The sequence below is a fragment of the Lynx canadensis genome, chromosome X (assembly GCF_007474595.2).
Source record: "Lynx canadensis isolate LIC74 chromosome X, mLynCan4.pri.v2, whole genome shotgun sequence".
Lineage (NCBI taxonomy): Eukaryota > Metazoa > Chordata > Mammalia > Carnivora > Felidae > Lynx > Lynx canadensis.
This window is the reverse complement of record NC_044321.2, coordinates 58537460-58558708: the sequence shown is the minus strand read 5'-3', so window position 1 is coordinate 58558708 and position 21249 is coordinate 58537460. Positions and strand designations below refer to the sequence as shown.

At 38.4% G+C, this 21249-nt stretch overlaps 1 long non-coding RNA gene across 16 annotated transcripts in view; it reads left to right on the top strand.

Annotated features, from left to right (window-relative positions):
* Positions 1–18889, top strand: part of LOC115507568 — a 53273-nt gene extending 34384 nt beyond the window's left edge. For 8 of the 16 annotated variants that reach the window (XR_003966708.1, XR_003966710.1, XR_003966709.1 and 5 more), the window contains 3 exons: positions 5774–5902; positions 8517–8676; positions 10663–16261. This is a non-coding gene — a long non-coding RNA (uncharacterized LOC115507568). Of the gene's footprint in view, positions 1–5773; positions 5903–8516; positions 8677–10662; positions 16262–16752; positions 17228–17638; positions 18283–18849 lie in introns of those variants that run through there. The other 8 variants (XR_003966715.1, XR_003966720.1, XR_003966721.1 and 5 more) reach the window with 8 other exon arrangements.
* The last annotated feature ends 2360 nt before the right edge of the window (positions 18890–21249 follow it).

The following is a 21249-nucleotide window of genomic DNA, read 5'->3' as shown; positions in this document are numbered from 1 at the left end:
TTTATTTTGGGGACAGAGAGAGACAGAGCATGAACGGGGGAGGGGCAGAGAGAGAGGGAGACACAGAATCGGAAACAGGCTCCAGGCTCTGAGCCATCAGCCCAGAGCCCGACGCGGGGCTCGAACTCACGGACCGCGAGATCGTGACCTGGCTGAAGTCGGACGCTTAACCGACTGCGCCACCCAGGCGCCCCTTCAGTGGCTTTTAGTACGTTCATAGAATTGTGCAATCATCATTTCTGTATTGCTGTAAAACATTTTTATCACCCCAGAAAGAAGCCTTATACCTGTTAGCAGTAATTCCTCCTTTTCCTCTTTTGCCAACCCTGCTACCACTAATCTAACTTTTGTCCCTGTGGATTTGTCTATTCTAGACATTCATTTGAATGGAATCATTCAATGTGTCTTTTATATCTGACTTCTATCACTTAGCATGTTTTGGTGGTTTGTCCATATTATAGTATATCTCAGTGTTTCATCCATTTTTATGTCTGATTAACATTCCAGTTTATGGATTAGCTTCATTTTGTTTATTCATCTGTTGAAGGACATTTGGGTTTCCACTTTCTGTTAAGAATAGGTGCTATAAACATTCGTATACAAGTTTTTACATGGACATATTTTCATTTCCTTGAGTATACCTACATTTAACATTGGAATTGCTTTGTAATATGGCAACTTTATTTTTAATGTTGTAATTTTGAAAAAGTTTATGAAAGTGCCTGCACCATTTTACAGTATCACCAGCAATGTGTGAGGATTTCAGCTCTTCCCTAGTCTCACTTGTTACTTTCAGTCTTCTATAAAAATAGCCATCCTAGTGGATGTGGAGTGTCTCATTGTGGCTTTGACCAGTATTTCTGTGTTGAGCAATTTTGTATGTGCTTATTCGCTATTTATATTTCTTCGGAGAAATGCTTATTCAAATCCTTTGTTCGTTAGAATTGGGTTATATGTCTTTTTGTCATTTTATTGTGAGAATTCTTTATACAACTGGATAATAGACCCCTATTGGGTATGTGGTTTGTAAATATTTTTTATTCCATTCTCTGGGTTGTCTTTTAACTTTCTTGTTTGCAGTACGTAAGTTTTTAACATGGATGAAATCTAATTTCTCTATTTTTTGGTCACTTTTGATTTTGGTGCCATAACAAAGACACTATTATTTTACACTGAGGTCTGCTCCATTTGGCATTTATTTTTATATATGGTATGAAGTATAAGTTCAACCTTATCCTTTTGCATGTAGATATACAGTTTTCCTACTACCATTTATTGAAAAGACTATCCTGTTGAATTATCTTGACACCTGTATTGAAAATCCATTGACTCTAAATTCAAAGGTGTATTTGGGGCCTATAAATTATTTTTCACTTATCTGTGTATCCTTATATCCAGGCAATACTGTCTTTATTATTTTAGTTTTATAGTAAATTTTGAAATCTGGAATTATGAATCCTTCGACTTGGTTCAAGATTGTTGGACCCTGAGTTTCCATATGAATTTTAGGATCATTTTGTCAATTGCTATAAATTAAGATCTGGAATTTTGATGAAGATCACATTTAACCTGTAGATCGCTTTGTGGAGTATTGCCACATTAACTGTTCTCTCAGTTCATTAATATGGAATGTCTTTCCATTAATTTAGTCTTTAATTTTCTTCAACATTGTAATTTTCAGTATAGAAAGTCTTGTATTTCTGTTTAAAACTATTCTAAGGGCATATGGGTGGCTCAGTCAGTTAAGAATCTCTTAATTTCAGCTCAGGTCATGATCTCACAGTTGGTAAGATCGTGCCCCATGGGGATCTGCAATGACAGTGCAGAGCCTGCTTGGGATTCTCTGTCTCCCACTCTCTCCCTCTCTCTACCCCTCCTCCCACCTGCACATGTAAGCTCTCTTTCTCTCTCTCTGTAAAATAAACCTTTAAAAAATTATTCTATATGCTCCACTTTTATTCATAATGTTGATAACAGAACTATTCTCTTATTTCATTTTGATTATTAATTGCTAGTATATACAAGTAAAATTATTTTTTATTGGTACTGTATATTCTAAGGTTTCTGAACTCATTAGAATTGCTTCTTTTTATTCTAATAGTTTTAATGTTAGGTGGGGTGAGTTTCTTTTTGGTAGATTCCTTAGGATTTTTATGTATAAGATTATATTTCCTACAAATACACATCATTGTACTTCTTTCTTTTTAATCTCATTGATTTTTATTTCTTTTTTCTGCCTAATTACCCTAACTAGAATCTCCTATACATTATTGGCAAGAGCAGTCTTCCTGGCCTTAGGGGAAATATACTTACCCTTAATTGCAATGATAGCTGTACAATTTTTCTAAATCCCCTTTGTCAAGTATGGAAAGTTCCCTTCTGTTCCTAGCTTGTTGAGGTTTTCATTTTTTTTAATCATGAATGATTGTCATGAAATTTCTACGTTTGTTGATATGATCATGAGGTTATCTTTATTTTGTATAGTGTATTAGATTCATTCATTTTCAGATACTAAACCAACTGTATTGAGGTAAATCCAATTTGGTCATGGTATATAATCATTTCATTTCTGGATTTGGTTTGCTAGTATTATGTTGGACTTTTTTGGAACTCTCTATTCATGAGGCATTTTGCTCTGTGGTTTTCTCATTTTATCTTTGTCTGGCTTTGGTATCAGACTACTAATGGCCCCAGAGAATGATTTGGGAAGCATTTCTGTCTCTTTTTTTTTGAACATTAAACAAAGGATTGGTATTAGTTCTTTTTAAACATTTCACCGAATTAGCATGAAGTCATCTTTTCATGGACTCTTCTTTTGGGAACTTTTATAGATTAATTATCAAATTTATTTTTCTAGGTCTGTTCACAGTTTTCTTCTTGAGTCAGATTTGGTTGTGTCTTTCAAGGAATGTGTCCATTTCACCTAGTTGGCACACATTTTTTGATAGTTCTTTGCGATTCTTTTTTTTCCCTATAAGGTTGGCAATGTGCCTTCTCTTATTCCTGATCATATTTATTTGAATTTTCTCTCTCTTTTTCATGGTCACTCTAGCTATAGGTTTGTCTTTTATTATTATTGTTTCAAAAAAACCAAATTCAGTTTTCTTGATTTTCTGTTTTTTCTATTCTTTATATATTCCTATTCCAACCTGTATTATTTCCTTCTTCCTGACTCATTTGGTTTAGCTTGCCCCTTTTTAAATTTAAGATTGTTTGTTTATTGATTTAAGATCTTCATTTTTTTAATGTTTATTTATTTTTGAGAGAGAGCATGAGCAGGGGAGGGGCAGAGAGAAAGGGAGACACAGGATCTGAAGCAGGTTCCACGCTATCAGCGTAGAGCCTGATGCAGGGCTTGAACTCACGGACCATGAGATCATGACCTGAGCCAAAGTCAGATGCTTAACTGACTGAGCCACCATGGCATTCTGAGATCTTCATTTTTATTACTATTTTTTTTACTTTTTGATATATTTATTTATTTCTGAAACAGAGACAGAGCATGAGCAGGGGAGGGACAGAGAGAGAGGGAGACACAGAATCAGAAGCAGGCTCCAGGCTCTGAGCTGTCAGCACAGGGCCCAACACGGGGCTCGAACTCACAAACCGTGAGATCATGACTTGAGCCGAAGTCGGTCGCTCAACCTACTGAGCCACCCAGGCACCCCGAGATCTTCATTTTTAATATAGGTAACTACAGCTACAATTCTCCCTGTAAGCAATGTTTTTGTTGCATTCTATAAATTTTATATGTTTTGTTTACATTTTAAAAGTATTTTCTCATTCTCTTTATGATTATTTTTTTGACCCATTGGTTATTTAAGAGTTTGTTGTTTAATTTTCCCAAATTTGCAAATTTCCCAAATTTTATTCTGTTTATGGATTTCTGATTTCATTTCTTGGTGGGAGAACATACTTTGTATGATTTCAATTCTTTAAGTTTATTGACACTTGTTTTATGTCTTAGCATATGGTCTACCTGGAGAATATTTAATTCTATTTTTTATTAGTATAGTTATCCAGCTCTCTTGGTTACTGTTTGCCTGGTATATCTTTTTATATCCTTTTACTTGCAAACATTTTGTGTCTTTGAATCTAAAATACATGTCTTGCAGATAACATATAGGTGGGTTATATTTTTTTATCTATTTTTGCCAAACTCTGACTTTTTATTAGATTATTTTTATTTATGTTTAATGAAATAAAACATACTGATAAGGTAGGACTGATGTCTCTTGTTTTCCTATTTGTTTTCCATGTGTCTTATGTCTTTTTGTTTTAATTCCTTTTTTCTTTTACTGTATTTTTAACTTACTTTTTTCATGATTGCTCTGCTATTTCAGTTAACATCTTACCTTAAAATAATTGTTTTCAGATTAATTTCAATTGTGTACAAAATTTGCTCCACTATATCTTTGTTCCCTCCCCTCTTCTTGGTGCTGTTATTATACAAATTACTTCTGTGTGCAATGTAAACATATCAACACAATCTTCTAGTTACTCCTTTATGCTCTTATCTTTAAGTCAGAAATGAGAAAAAACATTACATATAAAAATAGATTTTTTTTGTCTCTTAAATTTATTTATGCAGTTACCTTTATTCATGTTCTTTATTTTTCATTTATATGTGAGTTACCGTCTAGTGTCCTTTCATTTCTGCCTGATGGACTCTTTTGTATCTCTTATAGGGCACATCTGTTAGCACTGAATTCTTTTAACTTTTGTTTATCTGGGAATGTTATAATTTCTCCATTTCTCAAGGATAGTTTTGCTGGATACCGAGTTCTCAGTTAACATTCTTTTTCCTTCAGGAGTTTAAATATATCATCCCACTATTTTCTGGTCTCCATGGTTTATGAAAAGTCAGCTTTAACTTTCTTAGGATCCATTACATACGATGAGTTGTTTTTCTCTTGCTGCATTCAAGATTCTGAAGTTACTTTGATGATTTGATTATTATGAGTCTAGGTTTGATTTGAATATCTTTGAGTTTATCCTTGTGGCATATATTGATCTTCTTACATGATGTATAGATTAATATTTTCATCAGATTTGGCAAGTTTTGGCCATTATTCATTCACATATTCTTTCTGTCCTCTTCTCCTTTGTTTGACTCCCATTATGTTTGTTATCTTTACTAATTCTTTTTCATTATCTTATAAGAGAACTTAAGGTTCTGTGTAGTACTGGCTCAATCTCATAAGTAGTATTGTTTGTTGTTTGTTAAATATGTTTGATCATAATTACATTTCTTTTTTTTTAACGTTTATTTATTTTTGAGACAGAGAGAGACAGAGCATGAACGGGGGAGGGTCAGAGAGAGGGAGACACAGAATCTGAAACAGGCTTCAGGCTCTGAGCTGTCAGCACAGAGTCCAATGCGGGGCTCGAACTCACGGACCGTGAGATCATGACTTGAGCTGAAGTCGGCCGCTTAACTGACTGAGCCACCCAGGCGCCCCGATCATAATTACATTTCTTTTTTGACTCCATTATTTACTGTGATGCTTCCTATTGAGAATTTCTGGTTTGAACTGCCTTATACATACATGATATGTGTTATATAATTATGTATATATTATAAGTATATATGTAAACTTATGTGTTTTTATTACATATATAATTACATATACAGTATATGTATTGTTTTATTGCATTGTGATTAGTGTGGTTACTGTCCTTTTGTACATACCGAGTTCTTAATAACTTCCTTAGAGCAAGTGCCTCATTCTTTTTAAAAAATATCTTTATTTTCATGTGCTTATTCTTCCAGGCGACCTTAGAAACAACTTGTTGAGTTCTCACCATGAATACCATTGGAATTGCAGTTGGAATGGCATTAAACATGTAGATTAATTTTTGGAGAGCGATCATCTTTATAATCTTCTCCTACATGAATGTGGTATGTTTCTCCTTTTATTCAGATCTTAAGTATTGTGTATGTCTGTTCCACTTATTACCTTCAATATTTTTTCCTGGTTTCTGAAAGAAATAGGCAGATGTCTTAGGAACTGAGATTCTGTTGGGCAAAGTAGAGAAGATGTCATCTACATAGACTAGATTCTTCAGTATAAAAGGTCATACAAAACATTTTTTTTTCAATATAATGGTACTATTTCTTCCACATGGCCCTAGAAGTCTGCATTATTTATAATGTTCCATATCCTTGTTTTGTACAGAGGTGGTTTCTAATATTAGGAAAACTATGTAGTAAGCCCTTTGTTTTTTAGTGCCATCAGCATCCCTTTGACCCTCTCCTTTCCCATTTAGAAGTGCTTCCTCCATCCTGCTTCTGGGAACTCAGTGCTCATTGTTTACAGGATATGCACCCATTGAAGACCTCCATGGCCTCCAATATAAGGCTAACTATTTGTGTTATCACTACAAAAGTGTAGAATCAGAACGGTTAGAGTTCTGTTCCCACTTGATGGTTGGTTCTGTTTCCATTTTAAGAGCATCTCTCTGAGAGGGAAGCTAGAGAACATCCAGGATTCTGAGAGGGATTTGAACTTAGATCCTATGAGAAGCATCATAGGAATTAGAGCTGTTTAGATGGTGGGAGACAATTCCTCCGGAATAAGGAGTTTGATGATCTGTTTCCAGATCTTTTATGGAGTCGGGAACGGTTGATTTTTGCTGCTTTTCAAGGCAGTTCTAATTAATGCCTTCAATGAATAAACAAATTTAAGAACTGTCCAAAGATGAAAACATTCTTGGAAGTGATAACCTAGTGGTTTCTATGACCTGATAACCTAGTGGTTTCTATGACCACTTGGAATAGAATTTGAGAATTTCCCTGCATGTAATGAGATACTGGATTACATGCACTTAAAAGTCACATTTATTTCTGAGATTCTGATTATCTCAGTAAGGACAAATGCAACTATTATTGTGTGCCTACTTCACATGTTCCCATTCAATAATTACTACAACTTTTTGAGCATCCCAGAGAGGTAGAATAAATTTAAGGCAACTAATCTAATTAATGGCAGAGTATACTTCTTTTACCTCTCTCGTGTATCTTAATTTATAGTAGTGATTCCTTAAGTTTGTATAGCGCTTTATCATTTAGAAACCTTTCACAAGCATGGTTTTATTTGACCCTTTGGTAAAATCGGAAGAACAGATGCCACATGTCTGTTTTATAAGTGGAAAAACATAGGTTTAAAAACTCTTTTTTTTTTAAAGTTTACTTCTTTTATTTTGAAAGAGAGAGCAAGAGCAGGGTAGGGGCAGAGAGAGAGGGAGAGAGAATCCCAAGGCGGCTCCACACTGTCAGCTGAAATCAAGAGTTGGATGCTTAACTGACAAAACTACCCAGGTGCCCCAGGTTTAGAAACTCCTTGAGTTTCTGTGGAGCAAGAGGAATCTAGGAGAATGTTCAATATAACTACCATATTTTGCAGTTGAGGAAACTGAGTACCATAAGTAAAAATCAGGGTATTTTGTAGGTATTCTTTGATTTGTGTTGGGGGAAGGGAAGGTCAGGCTAGTTGATTTCCTGGGGGTACAGAAGTGTTATGTTGCTTTTATCCATCCTTTAGTGTACGCTTGATTAATGCCAACCCACCACATTAGATTAAGTGGCGTTTTAATAAACATTGTTCAAAGGCACTAAAGGTTTAAGGAGAAAATTTGAGGCTTTAGGGAGCAGGCTATGGAAGATATTTTGGGTCATGAGGTCCTTCTTGGTAGCCCTGAAAGCATTAAGTATTTCCTGCTCCAGGTTCAAGGGACACCTGGGAAGCAGGGCAGGAGAGAATGGTTTATGTTGTCCATTTGCAGTCATTCTAGTATGGTTGGGAATGAAGCCCCAGCCCTTGCTGGGAGCTAACTAGTCTCTCACTCATGAGTCTGTGACATAGGCTCAAGAGTGATGGCTCTCTTGAATATAGCATGGGTTGCAGATTTAGCACCTCAAGAATGGAAGGACCTTAAAAGTCTCCTATCCAAACCAGCTTATTTCAATTTGATCCTAATTTGAGTTCTTTTACAATATACCCAATAAGGGATGTCCGGGTGGCTCAGTCCGTTAAGCATCTGACTTTAGCTCAGGTTATGATCTCACAGTTCGTGGGTTCCGGCCCCACGTTGGGCTCTGTGCTGTCAACACAGATCCCACTTTGGATTATCTGCCCCCCCTGCCCCTCTCCTGCTTGTGCACCCTCCCAAAAATAAATATTTTAAAAAAAGATTCTCTCACTCCCTCTGCCCCACTCACATACTCTCTCTCTCTTTCTCTCTTTCTAAAATAAGATAAATTAAAAATAAACTCTTCTTAAAATATAAACAAATTAATAAATAAATAAAATATACCCAACAAATGGCCTTTTAGCCTGTAGGTAACTATAATCAGTGACAGTTATGGGGAAGTCCTTCCTAAGTCAGTTTGTCTCTTTCAAGACCTCTGCAGTATTGAGCTAAAATATATTTTTCCGCAGCTTCAACTTAATCAGCATATTTGTATTGTACCCCAACTTAAGAATATTGCTTTATTCTGTCTCCTGCATCTTCAGTTTCTTCTCTGCTGCCTATTGAGCTGCCAGGCACTGTGCTGGGTGATGGGGATATGGAGACGAATTAGACACAGTTCCTGCCCTCAGGAGTTCTCAGTCTAGTGAGAGAGTTCGACATGTACACAGATAATTACAACATATGGTATGCTCTACAATGGAGGTATGTACAAGATACTATGGGGTTCAGAAGAGAAATCATTTGATTGAGTGGGGAAATGCCTGAGGTTGGAGGAACTGATGCTTAAGTGGATTCTTAAAGGAAGTAAAGGTTGGCCAGGCAGAAAACAGAGAAGGACCTTTTAAGCAAAGGCATGGACACTGGAAATAGAATGATGAAATGGGGGAACTGCAAGTAGTTCCTGAAATTAGGTTAGAAATGTAAGCTGAGAATAGATCCTAATAAGTATTCATACATGAACTTTGGATTTCGTTTGGAGCATTTAAGTAGGGGATGCTTTTGAAGGTCACTTTGGCAGTACTATAGAGTATGTTCTGGAAGATTTTCAAACCTGGACAGGGAGATTAGTTAGAAATACACCATAGTAGAGAAGATGATAAATGATCGAAGGCCAAAAGGATTGGGAGTGGAGAAGAGGGGATAGACTCTTAAATAAGAGGCTATAAAAACATGGACAGTTCTAGAACATGGAAAAATTAAGGTGGTAAAGAGGGAAAAATTAGGGCTCTCAGACTTTGGCAAATGTGCGTCCACCTACTTCCATTCCTGGCCTTGTTGAGATCCTCTCATGTTTACCTTTATTATGTTTATGAATGTTTATTTATTTATTTTGAGAATGAGAAAGTGGGAGTTGGGGGGAGGCAGAGAGAGAGGGAGAAAATTCCCAGCAAGCTCTATGCTGTCAGTGCAGAGCCCAACGTGGGGCTCCATCTCACAAGCCGTGAGATCATGACCTGAGCCCAAATCAAGAGTCAGAGGTTTTTCTGACTGAGCCACCCAGGGACCCCATCCTCTCATGTTTTTTAGATGGGCATTGCTATTGATTTCTTTTGGACCAGAGCTTGACTGTACAGATTTGATAAGTTTTGTTCTGGGATGGCAGCTGTATATGAAATGTTGATTCTCAGAAAGACATCTGAACAGCTGTAGACCTCTAATAGTATTACTTATTTCCTTGCCCTTCTCATCAGTAGTAGGTTTCCCTCACCATCACATTGTCTCCCAAAGTCAGAGAGGAAGCTTTTCCCTCTAAAACCCACTCAGGGGAGAAATGGCCCTAGTTGTGACTGTCTCAATTGTTTTATTGTTTGTTGAATGAAAAAAATGAATCATCAACAGACATTAATTGGGCACCTGCTCTGTAATCTCCATGGACTCAGCTTAGGGATTTTACAAGGTTTGTGGTTACATCTCCAAGTAAAATATATCCAGTAATCAAAAATCTAAACATATTCAGTATTCATTTCCTGTTTTCTCAAAGCAATATAAAAATGTTCTGTGGACAGTTCTCCACCTAAGGCTCAGAGTAGTGACCTTAGGGATTCAGAGAATGGATTTCTGTGACTAGAATGATTAATAGGAGATTATATTTAAGTAGACCTTATGTATTTTCTTTTTTTTTTTTTTTTTTTTCAAATTTTTTTTTTCAACATCCATTTATCTTTGGGACAGAGAGAGACAGAGCATGAACGGGGGAGGGGCAGAGAGAGAGGGAGACACAGAATCGGAAACAGGCTCCAGGCTCTGAGCCATCAGCCCAGAGCCCGACGCGGGGCTCGAACTCCCGGACCGCGAGATCGTGACCTGGCTGAAGTCGGACGCTTAACCGACTGCGCCACCCAGGCGCCCCAGACCTTATGTATTTTCAATGGACCTTATGAGTAGCCATCCTAGAAGGCAGTAGGGGGAAGAAGGATTGGGAGAGGAAGCTCTGAGTAGGACGGCAAAGCAATACGTAAGAGTCTGGGCCTTGGGACTAAATATCCTAGGCTCAAATCTGCTCTTAAACTCACCAGTGTGGTATTGAGCATGGTTTTTCACCTCTCTGGGACTTGCCTTTCTCTTATGTAAAATAGGGGTAATGGTCTTTTCTGCATGTAAAATGGGGGTAATGGCCTTTTCTGTGATGATTTGGATGGGGATGGGGGTAGGTGTAAGGATTTAATGGGATTATTGTACATTTCTTAGAACAAGTCTGGAATGTGCCAAATGCTATTATCAACTGTCGTTGCCACTAATAATGATGTTGACCATGTCTGGGATTAAAAGAAGATAGTTAACCAGAGGTGCTTATGTTTTACGTTGTCAATGAGGCTCTTCAGGTGTGAGAAAGAAAGGGAAACTAACTGGCCTGAAGGTTTTCAATGGTATGTTAGTATGAAGTCAACTCTCTACCTTCTTTTTCTTCTCTGCCAAATAGGTTGGGAAACCAGATGAATTTTTCCATGCCCTGATCACTAATCTATTGCCTTTGCTCTTATTTCCAAATAGAAACCTGTTGAAAAGTTGTGTTACACCTGAATAAAGGTTATCCTAAAAATGTAGAAAAATGCTTTGGAGTTGGTCAAAACTGGACTTGAAACCTGACTCAACTGCTTACTAGCTGTGTGATCTAAGACATGTTACTTAACCTCACTGAACCTCAGTTTTTTCATCGAATATAATAATTTGCAGGGTTTCTCTGAGGATATTTGTGAAGTGTATGTCATAAGCACTAAGTCATAGCTGTCATTGTTAGTTCTTGGGATACTCACCACGTGACAGAAACAACAGCGGGCCCTGGTGGCTGGGAGGACTGCATGGATCCAACCTCAACCTGGAGTTGTGCTCTTCTGAAGAAATCCTACTCGGATGGATATAATACAACCTGCTAAGTGTCCTCGCACTTATCAGGTTGTATTATCATTGTCCGTGTCTATGGCTCTCGTCTACCAGACTCTAAATTCCTTACAGGCAAGGACAGTGCCTTGTTCATCTTTGTATTCGGTGCCTAATCCCGTGCACATTGTAGGCCTCATTAAATGTTTGTTGAATGAAAAAATGAATCATCAACAGACATTAATTGGGCGCCTGCTCTGTGATCTCCATGGGCTCAGCTTTTCCCCGCCAGTTGCCTACAACGTCCAAGCTGTCTTCAATATGCTTTCTCCTGGAGCTTACTCCTATCTTCTCACTCTTTTGCCGAGGACTTTTCTGTGTAGTACAAAGATAGCAGATATACTTCATCTCAAGTACCATCTCCAATCGGTCAATAGTACCTGCCTCGATTATGTTTCACAAAAAGGATGCTGAAGCCAGGTCTCACTCAGTTCAGTGTGAAAGAGAGTTATAACTAATTAGCTATGTTTACTGAAGGTGGGAGAAGGGGGAATAGCAGCCTAAGTGCCGCATATATATCATATTTAATATGTTTTCCGTGAAATATTCTGTTTCCATGCCTGTATTTTAGTCTTGGCTACTTGCAGATGTTGCATGCCTGCTGCTGCTGCTGCTGCTGCTACTACTACTACTACAGTTGCTGCTGATTGCTCCTTGGGTAGGACCAAAGTGATCATTGATCAGAAACTTCATCCTCACAGTCTGGGGGTTGCTCCTGTGGCTGGTATTCACAGTTTCCCCTTTCAACTTTACCTCAGCTATCCCCTTACCTACAGTGAAAGGTAGGCCTCCACTTTCCGTTCACCACTCAACAGGCTCCTATTTCCTTTTCCTTCTTTAGTATGATTAATGACTCTTGTTCCATGAGAAGCCTTCTTTCTGGTAGAAGATGTGACAAATAGAGTACAAGTTAAATGATTCCGTCAGGGCGCTACAGTGAGTCGTATAAGCTGCCCTTTAATGTGGGAGAAAATGGAGTATGCTTGCAGACTTCGGGGCAGGAAGAACAGAGAAGGAAGTCATTGTTGATGGGGGAAAGAAAGACACTAACAGATGGAATAAGTTCCTGAAAAATGATGGCAGAAGGGAGGGTGAAACCTATGACTCTAAAATAGGGGGAGAGAGAGCACCTCAGATGAAAGGAATTACCTCCTCGCTGGAGCATAGGGATAGGAGTTAGGAGAAACATGTGACAAGGGTGTTGAAGATTTGTAATTGTTGATGTGGATGATGGAGAGGAAGCTGACAGGATTATGGGACAGGGATTATGGGACAGGATTATGGGGACAAATAATCCAGGGACAGGATTATGGGACAAACCAGAGTCCAAGGGATATTTGGGCCAAAAGGCTAGAGTGGGGCCTTTCGGTCTATTAAAGTGAGATACTATTATATTAAATTATATACTAAATTAAAGTAAGAAACCAGAAACTCGAGAAACTTTAAAGTGGTCTTAGGCCACCCGTCACAAGTAACTTGATTGCCTGGGACTGACCTTTATTGGTTGAGGGATGGACAGCTAGCAAGAGAGGGGCTACACAGAAATGAATTTGAAACTCCAGACTATATGTGGAAGGAAGTTAGATCAGAAGTGAGCTGAAAGTCTGTGAATGAAAAAAGGCCCTAGTGTGATCAAGATGGTTGTTGGGTAGTTGGAAATTGGAATAATAGAACCTGTAATCAGAGAGTGGATTTTGAAACATTAAGATTGCAAAACCAGAGTGGTCAAGGTAACTTGTGAAGTGAGGTTGTCAGATGGTCAGTTACATAAATACTGAAGTGACCCGGGACTATAGCAAAAGCCAAGCTGGGAATGAACTCTGGAGGCCAGGTGTAACAGGCCTTGATGCCTGAGGAGTGATTTAGAGGTTGGCACATGGCAACTGTGCAGGTGTAAGAGAAGAAACGATGTAGTGGGATAGTTGTATGAGCCACGGAGGAGCGGTAGGGATCATTAGAAGTTACCAAAACCATGATCTGCACATTGCTCCGAGGTGTTGGCTTGCAGAATGCCTAGCTAAAGTGATCCCCTCCTCTATCGGGTGCTTGCTCTATACCCAGCAACTTGCTGTGTGCTAACCATTTACCCCGTCTGGGTCTGTCACATATCAGGTATGAGAAAATGAGCAGCATTCCCGAGCAAGGACAGCTAGGGGAGCTGCTGGCCCTTTGAATTGACAGAATGCTGTGGCCGTGTCTACAGACTGGTCAGCTTGAAGTGGCATCAAAAGATTTCTTTTCGACCCAAATTTTTCCTTGACCTTGACCTAACTTTATCCACGTGGTACAAGTTTGTGTTGGCTGTTCCATAATGTACTTTGACTTCTGAGTCTCTGACTTGAGGAGTATGCTAGAACTGTCCTTTAAAAAACAACAGGCACAGCACATTAAAAGCACAGATTAATTAACTAGAACAAGGGGGCCCTGTTACATAATTGAGCTTTTAAGATAAAGGATAGACAAAAGAAAGCTCCCATCAGTGTGTAACAACAGCACTTTGTGACAGCCACTCTAAGGTCAGGATACATCTAGTTTAGTGGCCATATTGTACATATTCCCTGTTGTTGTTGGGAAGAAGGGCTGGAAATTGATGCAGAGAGGTGTCCCTTAGGACTTGGAATGTAAAGTTTAGGAGAAGAGAATCTCCATGAATCCTGTGACACTGCATGTCATCATTTTTCCTCTGTTATAGTCTTTGAATGAGTCAATATTTCAATGAAGGGGTAGAGCCCTTGAGACAGAGTTCCCAGGCCCTTAGACCGTACGTACATCCCCTCCTTTGGGGCCGCTTTATATTTATTCCTCAGGAGGATCTGGTAGAAGACTTCGTGTGAGGAAGAAGAAAAAGAAAGAAGCAGAGAATCACTACAGCCTGTCTTCATATCAGCTTCACAAAGCACCACTCAACAGAGGGCTTACTCTCTTGAGACTCCAGACCACAGGTTGCTCTTTTCAATTGCACGTTTGGCCCTCTCAGCTACTTCCTACATTCAGAAATTGTACTGTATGTGCATGTATGAACTATCATTTCCCATAAAGACTACTCCGTGTTCACAGCAAAAAAAAAAAAAAATCCCTAAAATAAGGTATAATGCTTGTTCTGTTAGGTTTCCAATAGTCACAAATTGCTGGATCTCCACTGCTGTAATACAGGCCACCAGAGATGAGTTTGGGTTTCGGAAACAAAGGACCCCAGCTTCCTGGAAGGAAGGCAGTCGGTTGACTTGAAAGTAACCCCTATCCCTGCATTCTTATTATTTCTTTTTCCTTCAGCCCCTTGACTAAGATACCACTGATGAAAGCAAAAAAGCCATACTTTCCCCTTCTGCTGGCACTTTTCTGGCCTACGTATATGCCTTTAGGAGTCACTCTCTCTTTATCAGCACTTCCTTCTTCCCATCTCTTAAGACCCAGAGAGTCATGAATGCTAGAGTTGGGGTTGAACTTGTCACACCTACCTCCTGCAGTTGGGGAATACTAATGTTAATCAGCCTGATACCCACTTCCACCTGATAATCATGGCAGCCACTGGAGGAGCTGTAGCTAAGGCCAGCAACCGTATGGACCCCAGCCCCAAGACTCACTCCTGATGTCTCAACTGATTGTGAAAAACTAGTAGGAGGGCTTGCCCCACCCCAGCCCCCTTCTGAGTTGGTCATCAGAGATCAGGACTTGTCTTAGGGCCTATGTTACATAAGGACAGATATCTCATAAACAGTATCAGGAGTCCTGGTTACCTTTTATCTCTCTTGGGGATGGGCAGGATAGGGCATAAGGATAAGTGGTAAGTCTTGTGCCTTTCAAATATATTCCCAGTGATTCCTCAGGACACCCTTGGTCACACCATCTGGTGCCTAATCCTGGGTCTCGCCTCTTCAAAGCTTTCCTAGTGTGTTCCTTGCTCTCACTAACCACCTTTTATTTCCTGCCCCATCCTGATGGATTTCAGCAGGTGTTTTTTCTTTTCCCTTCCTCAGGCCGTCTGTAACAGCCTTTCATCTGGGAGGAGCCTTGTGAATGAGTGAATGAAACCTCAGTGAGTGTTTACAATGACACCCATGTTTTTCTATGGATATAAGGAGAAAGAAGGCTATGAAATGCCATCATGGAGTAACAAAAATTTGACATTTTAGTGGATATTGGACCTAGAAGCCTACATGAAAGAAGGAAGCAAACCTGAGATTCTGATGTTTGTGAGTGAAGATAGGAGTGAACTCCTTACTGCTGTTAGTAATGGAAGAAGAGAGGGGAGAAAAGTGAGGGAGGTCATACAGTCCTTCACTTCAGTGGAGGGAGTGCTGAGACTTGCTTCATAAACCAGTAACTTATTAAGGTGGATTGGAGAGGAATTGTTGCACTGCACTATTTCTTTTGCTGTTTGTGTTAAGTCACTGCCAGGCACTGTCCTCAGGTAGAGCTGCCTTTGTGGAGGTTTCTGTTGACCCCTAATGAGAAACAACCCAGAACAAGGTTTGCGACTTAGAACTCTCTGGTTCAGTGACAGAGTTTTAAAGAGGTTGAGGACAGAGGAAATAGCACAAGTAGTACCAGATAGCCTAGTTTTTCTTATTGGATGGGCGAGGTAGAGGCAGAGGGCACAATGATTCTAGGCAACTCCAAACCCCTGGTAAGGCATTAGGAAACAATATAATGAAAGGTTAGCCCTTAGACCTATTGATTTGTCATTCCCCAGAGCGTGATAGATTATCTAAAAGAACAAGGAGAGCTGCTTTGGAGAAAAGTTCTAAAAGATTCTTTCAGAGAACATATTTAAAAGATGGGGAGCTTCCTGTTATGTAATATGGGCATTACAGCTTTTAAAGACTTCTGTTCCAAATAGCCAAATTATGGAAAGAGCCTAAATGTCCATCAGCTGATGAATGGAGAAAGAGATTGTGGTTTATATATACAATGGAATACTACCTGGCAATGAGAAAGAATGAAATAATGGCCTTTTGTAGCAACGTGGGTGGAACTGAAGAGTGTTATGTTAAGTGAAGTAAGTCACACAGAGAAAGACAGATACCATATGTTTTCACTCTTATGTGGATATGGAGAAACTTAACAGAAGACCATGGGGGAGGGGAGGAAAAAAAAAAGGAGGGAGCCAAACCATAAGAGACTCTTAAAAACAGAATAAACTGAGGGTTGATGGGGGGGCGGTGGGAGGGAGAGGAAAGTGGGTGATGGGCATTGAGGAGGGCACCTGTTGGGATGAGCACTGGGTATTGTATGGAAACCAATTTGACAATAAATTTCATATAAAAAAAAATAAAGACTTCTGTTCCCTACCTAGATCATGGAAGTTGACACTAGTATCAGCCTGTGGCTGCATAGGCCAGTATTAACATAGAAGTATCGTGCTGTTGGAGAGATCCTGCCACTCTCTTGCTTTGACAGGTGTTCAGCTGCAATACAAGTCCAGTGTTTGAAGAAGCAAAGAGGGCAACAAGCCTTCAGGGGACAACAGTGTGGTCTTCTAAGTGAAGATAGCAACAGAAGAGATCACGGACTTGGCTGGATTGGGCTGGGCTTGTTTGTTTGTTCAAAATTTTAAAAATACTTTTTTTCTTGACCATAAAAGTAACATGATCATTGTTGAAAAATGAAACGAAAGGTATAAATTAAAAAGTAAAGAACACCTATAATATTATAACCAAGAAAACAACTCAGCATTTGAGTGTTTCCCTTTGTTCTTGTAAAAAAGAATGTGTGGAACACAATTTTTAAGGTGTTTTTTTTTTTATTCCAGTTAGTTAACATACAGCACTCTATTAGTTTCAGGAGTGTGACTTAAAAACAAAATTGACATATTGTATATGTTGTTCTCTAACTTTTTTCATTTGAAAATAAACATATTTCTACATCATTGGCATTCTTTGAAAACACAGTATTTTTTTTTTTACAGGGCTGTTGTGTTTTTTTTTTCAATATATGACGTTTATTGTCAAATTGGTTTCCATACAACACCCAGTGCTCATCCCAAAAGGTGCCCTCCTCAATACCCATCACCCACCCTCCCCTCCCTCCCACCCCCCATCAACCTTCAGTTTGTTCTCAGTTTTTAAGAGTCTCTTACGCTTTGGCTCTCCTCCACTCTAACCTCTAAAACACAGTATTAGGTGTTACATAATATTTCATATGACTCTAACAGAATTTATGTAAGAAAATCACATGCTACTGGACATGTTGGATATTACCAATTTTGCCTATAAAATGTAATAAACATAATTGTATGTTAATTATTATGTGCATTTCTAATTATTTCTTTGCAATAAATTTCCAGAATTGGACTCACTGAGTTTGAATGAGAGTATTATTAAGGCATCTGAAAGGTATTGTTGCATTGTCTTCAATATAGTTGTACAAATTACATTTCCATCAGTGGTGTATAAATGTGCATATTTCTCCATACATTCATCAAAATATGGCCATTCTGTCTTTATAAATCCCTGCTCATTTGACAGGCAGAAGTATACATCTTTTCTATTAGAGCTTTTTATTTGTAATTTATATACAGTAAAATTCCCTCATGATTTATAGTTGGGTGGGTTTTTACAAATATAGTCAGGCATACTACTCCAGTACCATTCCAAACAGTTTTATCACTAATAATTTCTCTCAATTGTTCTTTTTTTTAAAAGTTTATTTATTTTGAGAGAGAGTGTACACACACACTCAGAGGAGAGCAAGAATCCCAAGCAGGGTCCTCACTGTCAGCGCGGAGCCCGCTCAATTGTCCTTTTTGTTGTAAACCTCTTTCCCCATTCCCAGTCTCCAAAAACCACTGATTTGTTGTCCATCTCTTTGGTTTTTGACTTTTCCAGAGGTTGTATGATTGGAATTATGCAATATATAGATATTTTGGTCTGGTTTCTTTCATTTAGTAAAGTGCATTTAAGATTCATCCGTGTGGGGTGCCTGGTGGCTCCCAGCTCTTGGTTTTGGCTCAGGTCATGATCTCATAGTTTGTGGGTTTGAGCCCCACATTGGGCTCCGTGCTGACAGTGCTGAGCCTGCTTGGAAATTTCTCTCCCACTCTCTGTCCCTCCCCCGTGTGTATGTGCATGAACACTCTCTCAAATAAATAATAAATAAATAAAATTTTATGAGAATCATTAGTTTATCCCTTTTTATTGTTGTACACCATTGTATGAATGTACCACAGTTTTTTATCCATTCACTAATTGATGGACATGTGAGATGTTTCCACAGTTTTTTATCCATTCACTAATTGATGGACATGTGAGATGTTTCCACTTTGGGTGATTATGAATAAAGTTGCTATAAACATTCAGGTACTGGTTTTGTGTGAACATAAATGTTCCATCTCTATAGGGTATATAGAGTAAATGCCTAGGAGTGGGAATGAGTACCAAACTTTTCCAAACTTTCTGTATCATTTTGCATTCCCACCACAAATATAGGAGTTCCAGTCGCTCCGCATCTTCCCCAGAATTTTGCATTATTATTTATGTTTTATTTATTTTATTTTAGAGAGCATGAGCTGTGGAGAGGGGCAGAGGAGGGAAGAGAGAGAGAGAGAATCCCAAGGAGGCTCCATGCCCAGCACAGAGCCTGAACCAGGACTCGAGCCTACAACTCTGGGATCATGACCCGAGCCAAAATCAAGAGTTGGACACTCAACCAACTGAGCCACCCAGGTGCCCGTATATATTTTTTAAATGTTTAGCCGTTCTACTAGGAATATAGTGTTATCTCACTATAGTTTTAATTTGCAATTCCGTAATGGCATAATGAAGTTGAGCATGTCTTCATATGCTTATTTGCTATCTTTGGTGAAGTGTCTGTTCAAATCTTTTGCCCCCTGACCTTTACTGGGTTGTTCCTTTTCTTTTACGTGTTTAGATTTCCATACATATACTTTTTTAAATTTTTTATTTTAATTCCAGTTAACATACAGTGTTCTATTAGTTTCAGGTATGCAATGTAGTGATTCAACACTTCCATACAATGCCCAGTGCTCTTCTCAAGTGCCCTTCTTAATCTCCATCACCCGTTTCACCCATCCCTCCACCCCTCATAAACATCATATTGTCCTCCATAATTAAGAGTCTGTTTCTTGCTTTGTCTTCCTCTGTTATTTTCTCCTTTGTTTTGTTTCTTAAATTCCACATGTGAGTGAAATCTTCATATTCTTGATACAAGTCCTTTGCCAGATATGTTGTTTGGAAATGGGTTTTCTGAGTTTGTGGCTTGTTTTACCATTAACAATGCCTTTTTCAGATCAACAGTGTTTAATTTAATGAGTCCCACCTTGTCAAATATATGACAATATAAGTAGTAATGGGCATAAATGGAGCTGAAGCATTCTAAACCACTTATATTATCCTGGAGGTTTTTTAATAATAAATATTTATTGTAAAAGTAAGATTCTAAAGGTAGATGTAGGGGCGCCTGGGTGACTCAGTCATTTGAGCATCTGACTCTTGATTTTGGCTCAGGTCATGATCTCAGTTTGTGAGATCGAGCCCCATATTGGACTCCACACTGACATTGTGGAGCCTGCTTGGGATTCTCTCGCTTTCTGTCTTTCTGCTCCTCCCACCCACTTGTGCTCTCTCTCTAAATAAGAAACATTTTTAAAAACTGGTAGATCTAAAAGATCTGTCATGATCCTTACACTGTATAATCTCCCCTTAACTGTGGGCAAGATCTGTCTTGCTTCTAACCAATAGGGCATGGCCAAAGTTGATGGGATGCTGCTTCCGTGAAAATGTTACATAATATTACACATACACTTAAAAATAGCCTCAAAATATACAAAATAGTAATAGAAGTCCATGGAGAAATTGAAAAACTCCAAGAGAGTGAAATTCAACACCCTTTCTATTATTGAGAAATCACATCTACAAATCAACAGCATACAAAGATTTAAACAACCCAACTCACAAGCCTCACCAAATGGAAATATATGCACTCTGCTTTGAAGAATTACAGAAATAATTGATCTGAAGCACATTTGCAATAGTTACAAGAATTGATTCTGCATTAGATCAGACAAAAATTATTCACTAATAATTGGCATTGATATTGGCATTATAAGATTCATGTTGTCTTCCCACACTGCAATTAAGTTCTATATTAACAAAAAAGGTAAATAAATCATTTACATATATTTCATAGTTTAAAGCACATTTCTAAATATGGTATTTGTCTTTCTCTGATTGGCTTATTTCATTTAGCATTATACTCTAGCTCCATCCATGTTGCAAATGGCAAGATTTCATTCTTTTTAATGGCTGAATAATATTCTGTTGTATATATATACCATATTTTCTTTGTCCATTCATGTATGGATGGACACTTGTGTTGCTTCCATATCTTAGCTATTGCAGATAATGCTGTGATAAACAGGAGTGCACATATCTTTTTGAATTGGTGTTCTCATTTTATTTGGGTAAATATCCAGTAGTGGAATTACTGGATTATGTGGTAATTCTATTTTTAATTTTTTGAGGAGCATTTATACTGTTTTCCACTATTGCTGCACCAGCTAGTTTTCCTGCCAAAAGTGCATCACAGTTCCTTCTGTATATCAAATAAGAAATCATGAGGTACATCTTAAAATATAATGATAATGAAAACACATTAAAAACGTGTGAGACATGGTGAAAGCACGTTTCAAGGGAAATTTATAGCCTTAAATACTTCTATTAGAAGAGAAAAGAGTGTGAAAATTAGCTTAGTATTCAAGCTAAGAATATAGTAAGAACATTAGGGAAAAAAAGGAGGTATTAAAAGTAAAAGCATCAATTCATGAAATAGGAAACAAAGCTACATTAAAGAAGATCCACAAAACCCTACATTTGTTTCTTTTATAAAACTAATAAAATACAAGGTGCCTGGCTGGCTCAGTCGGTGGAGCATGTGACT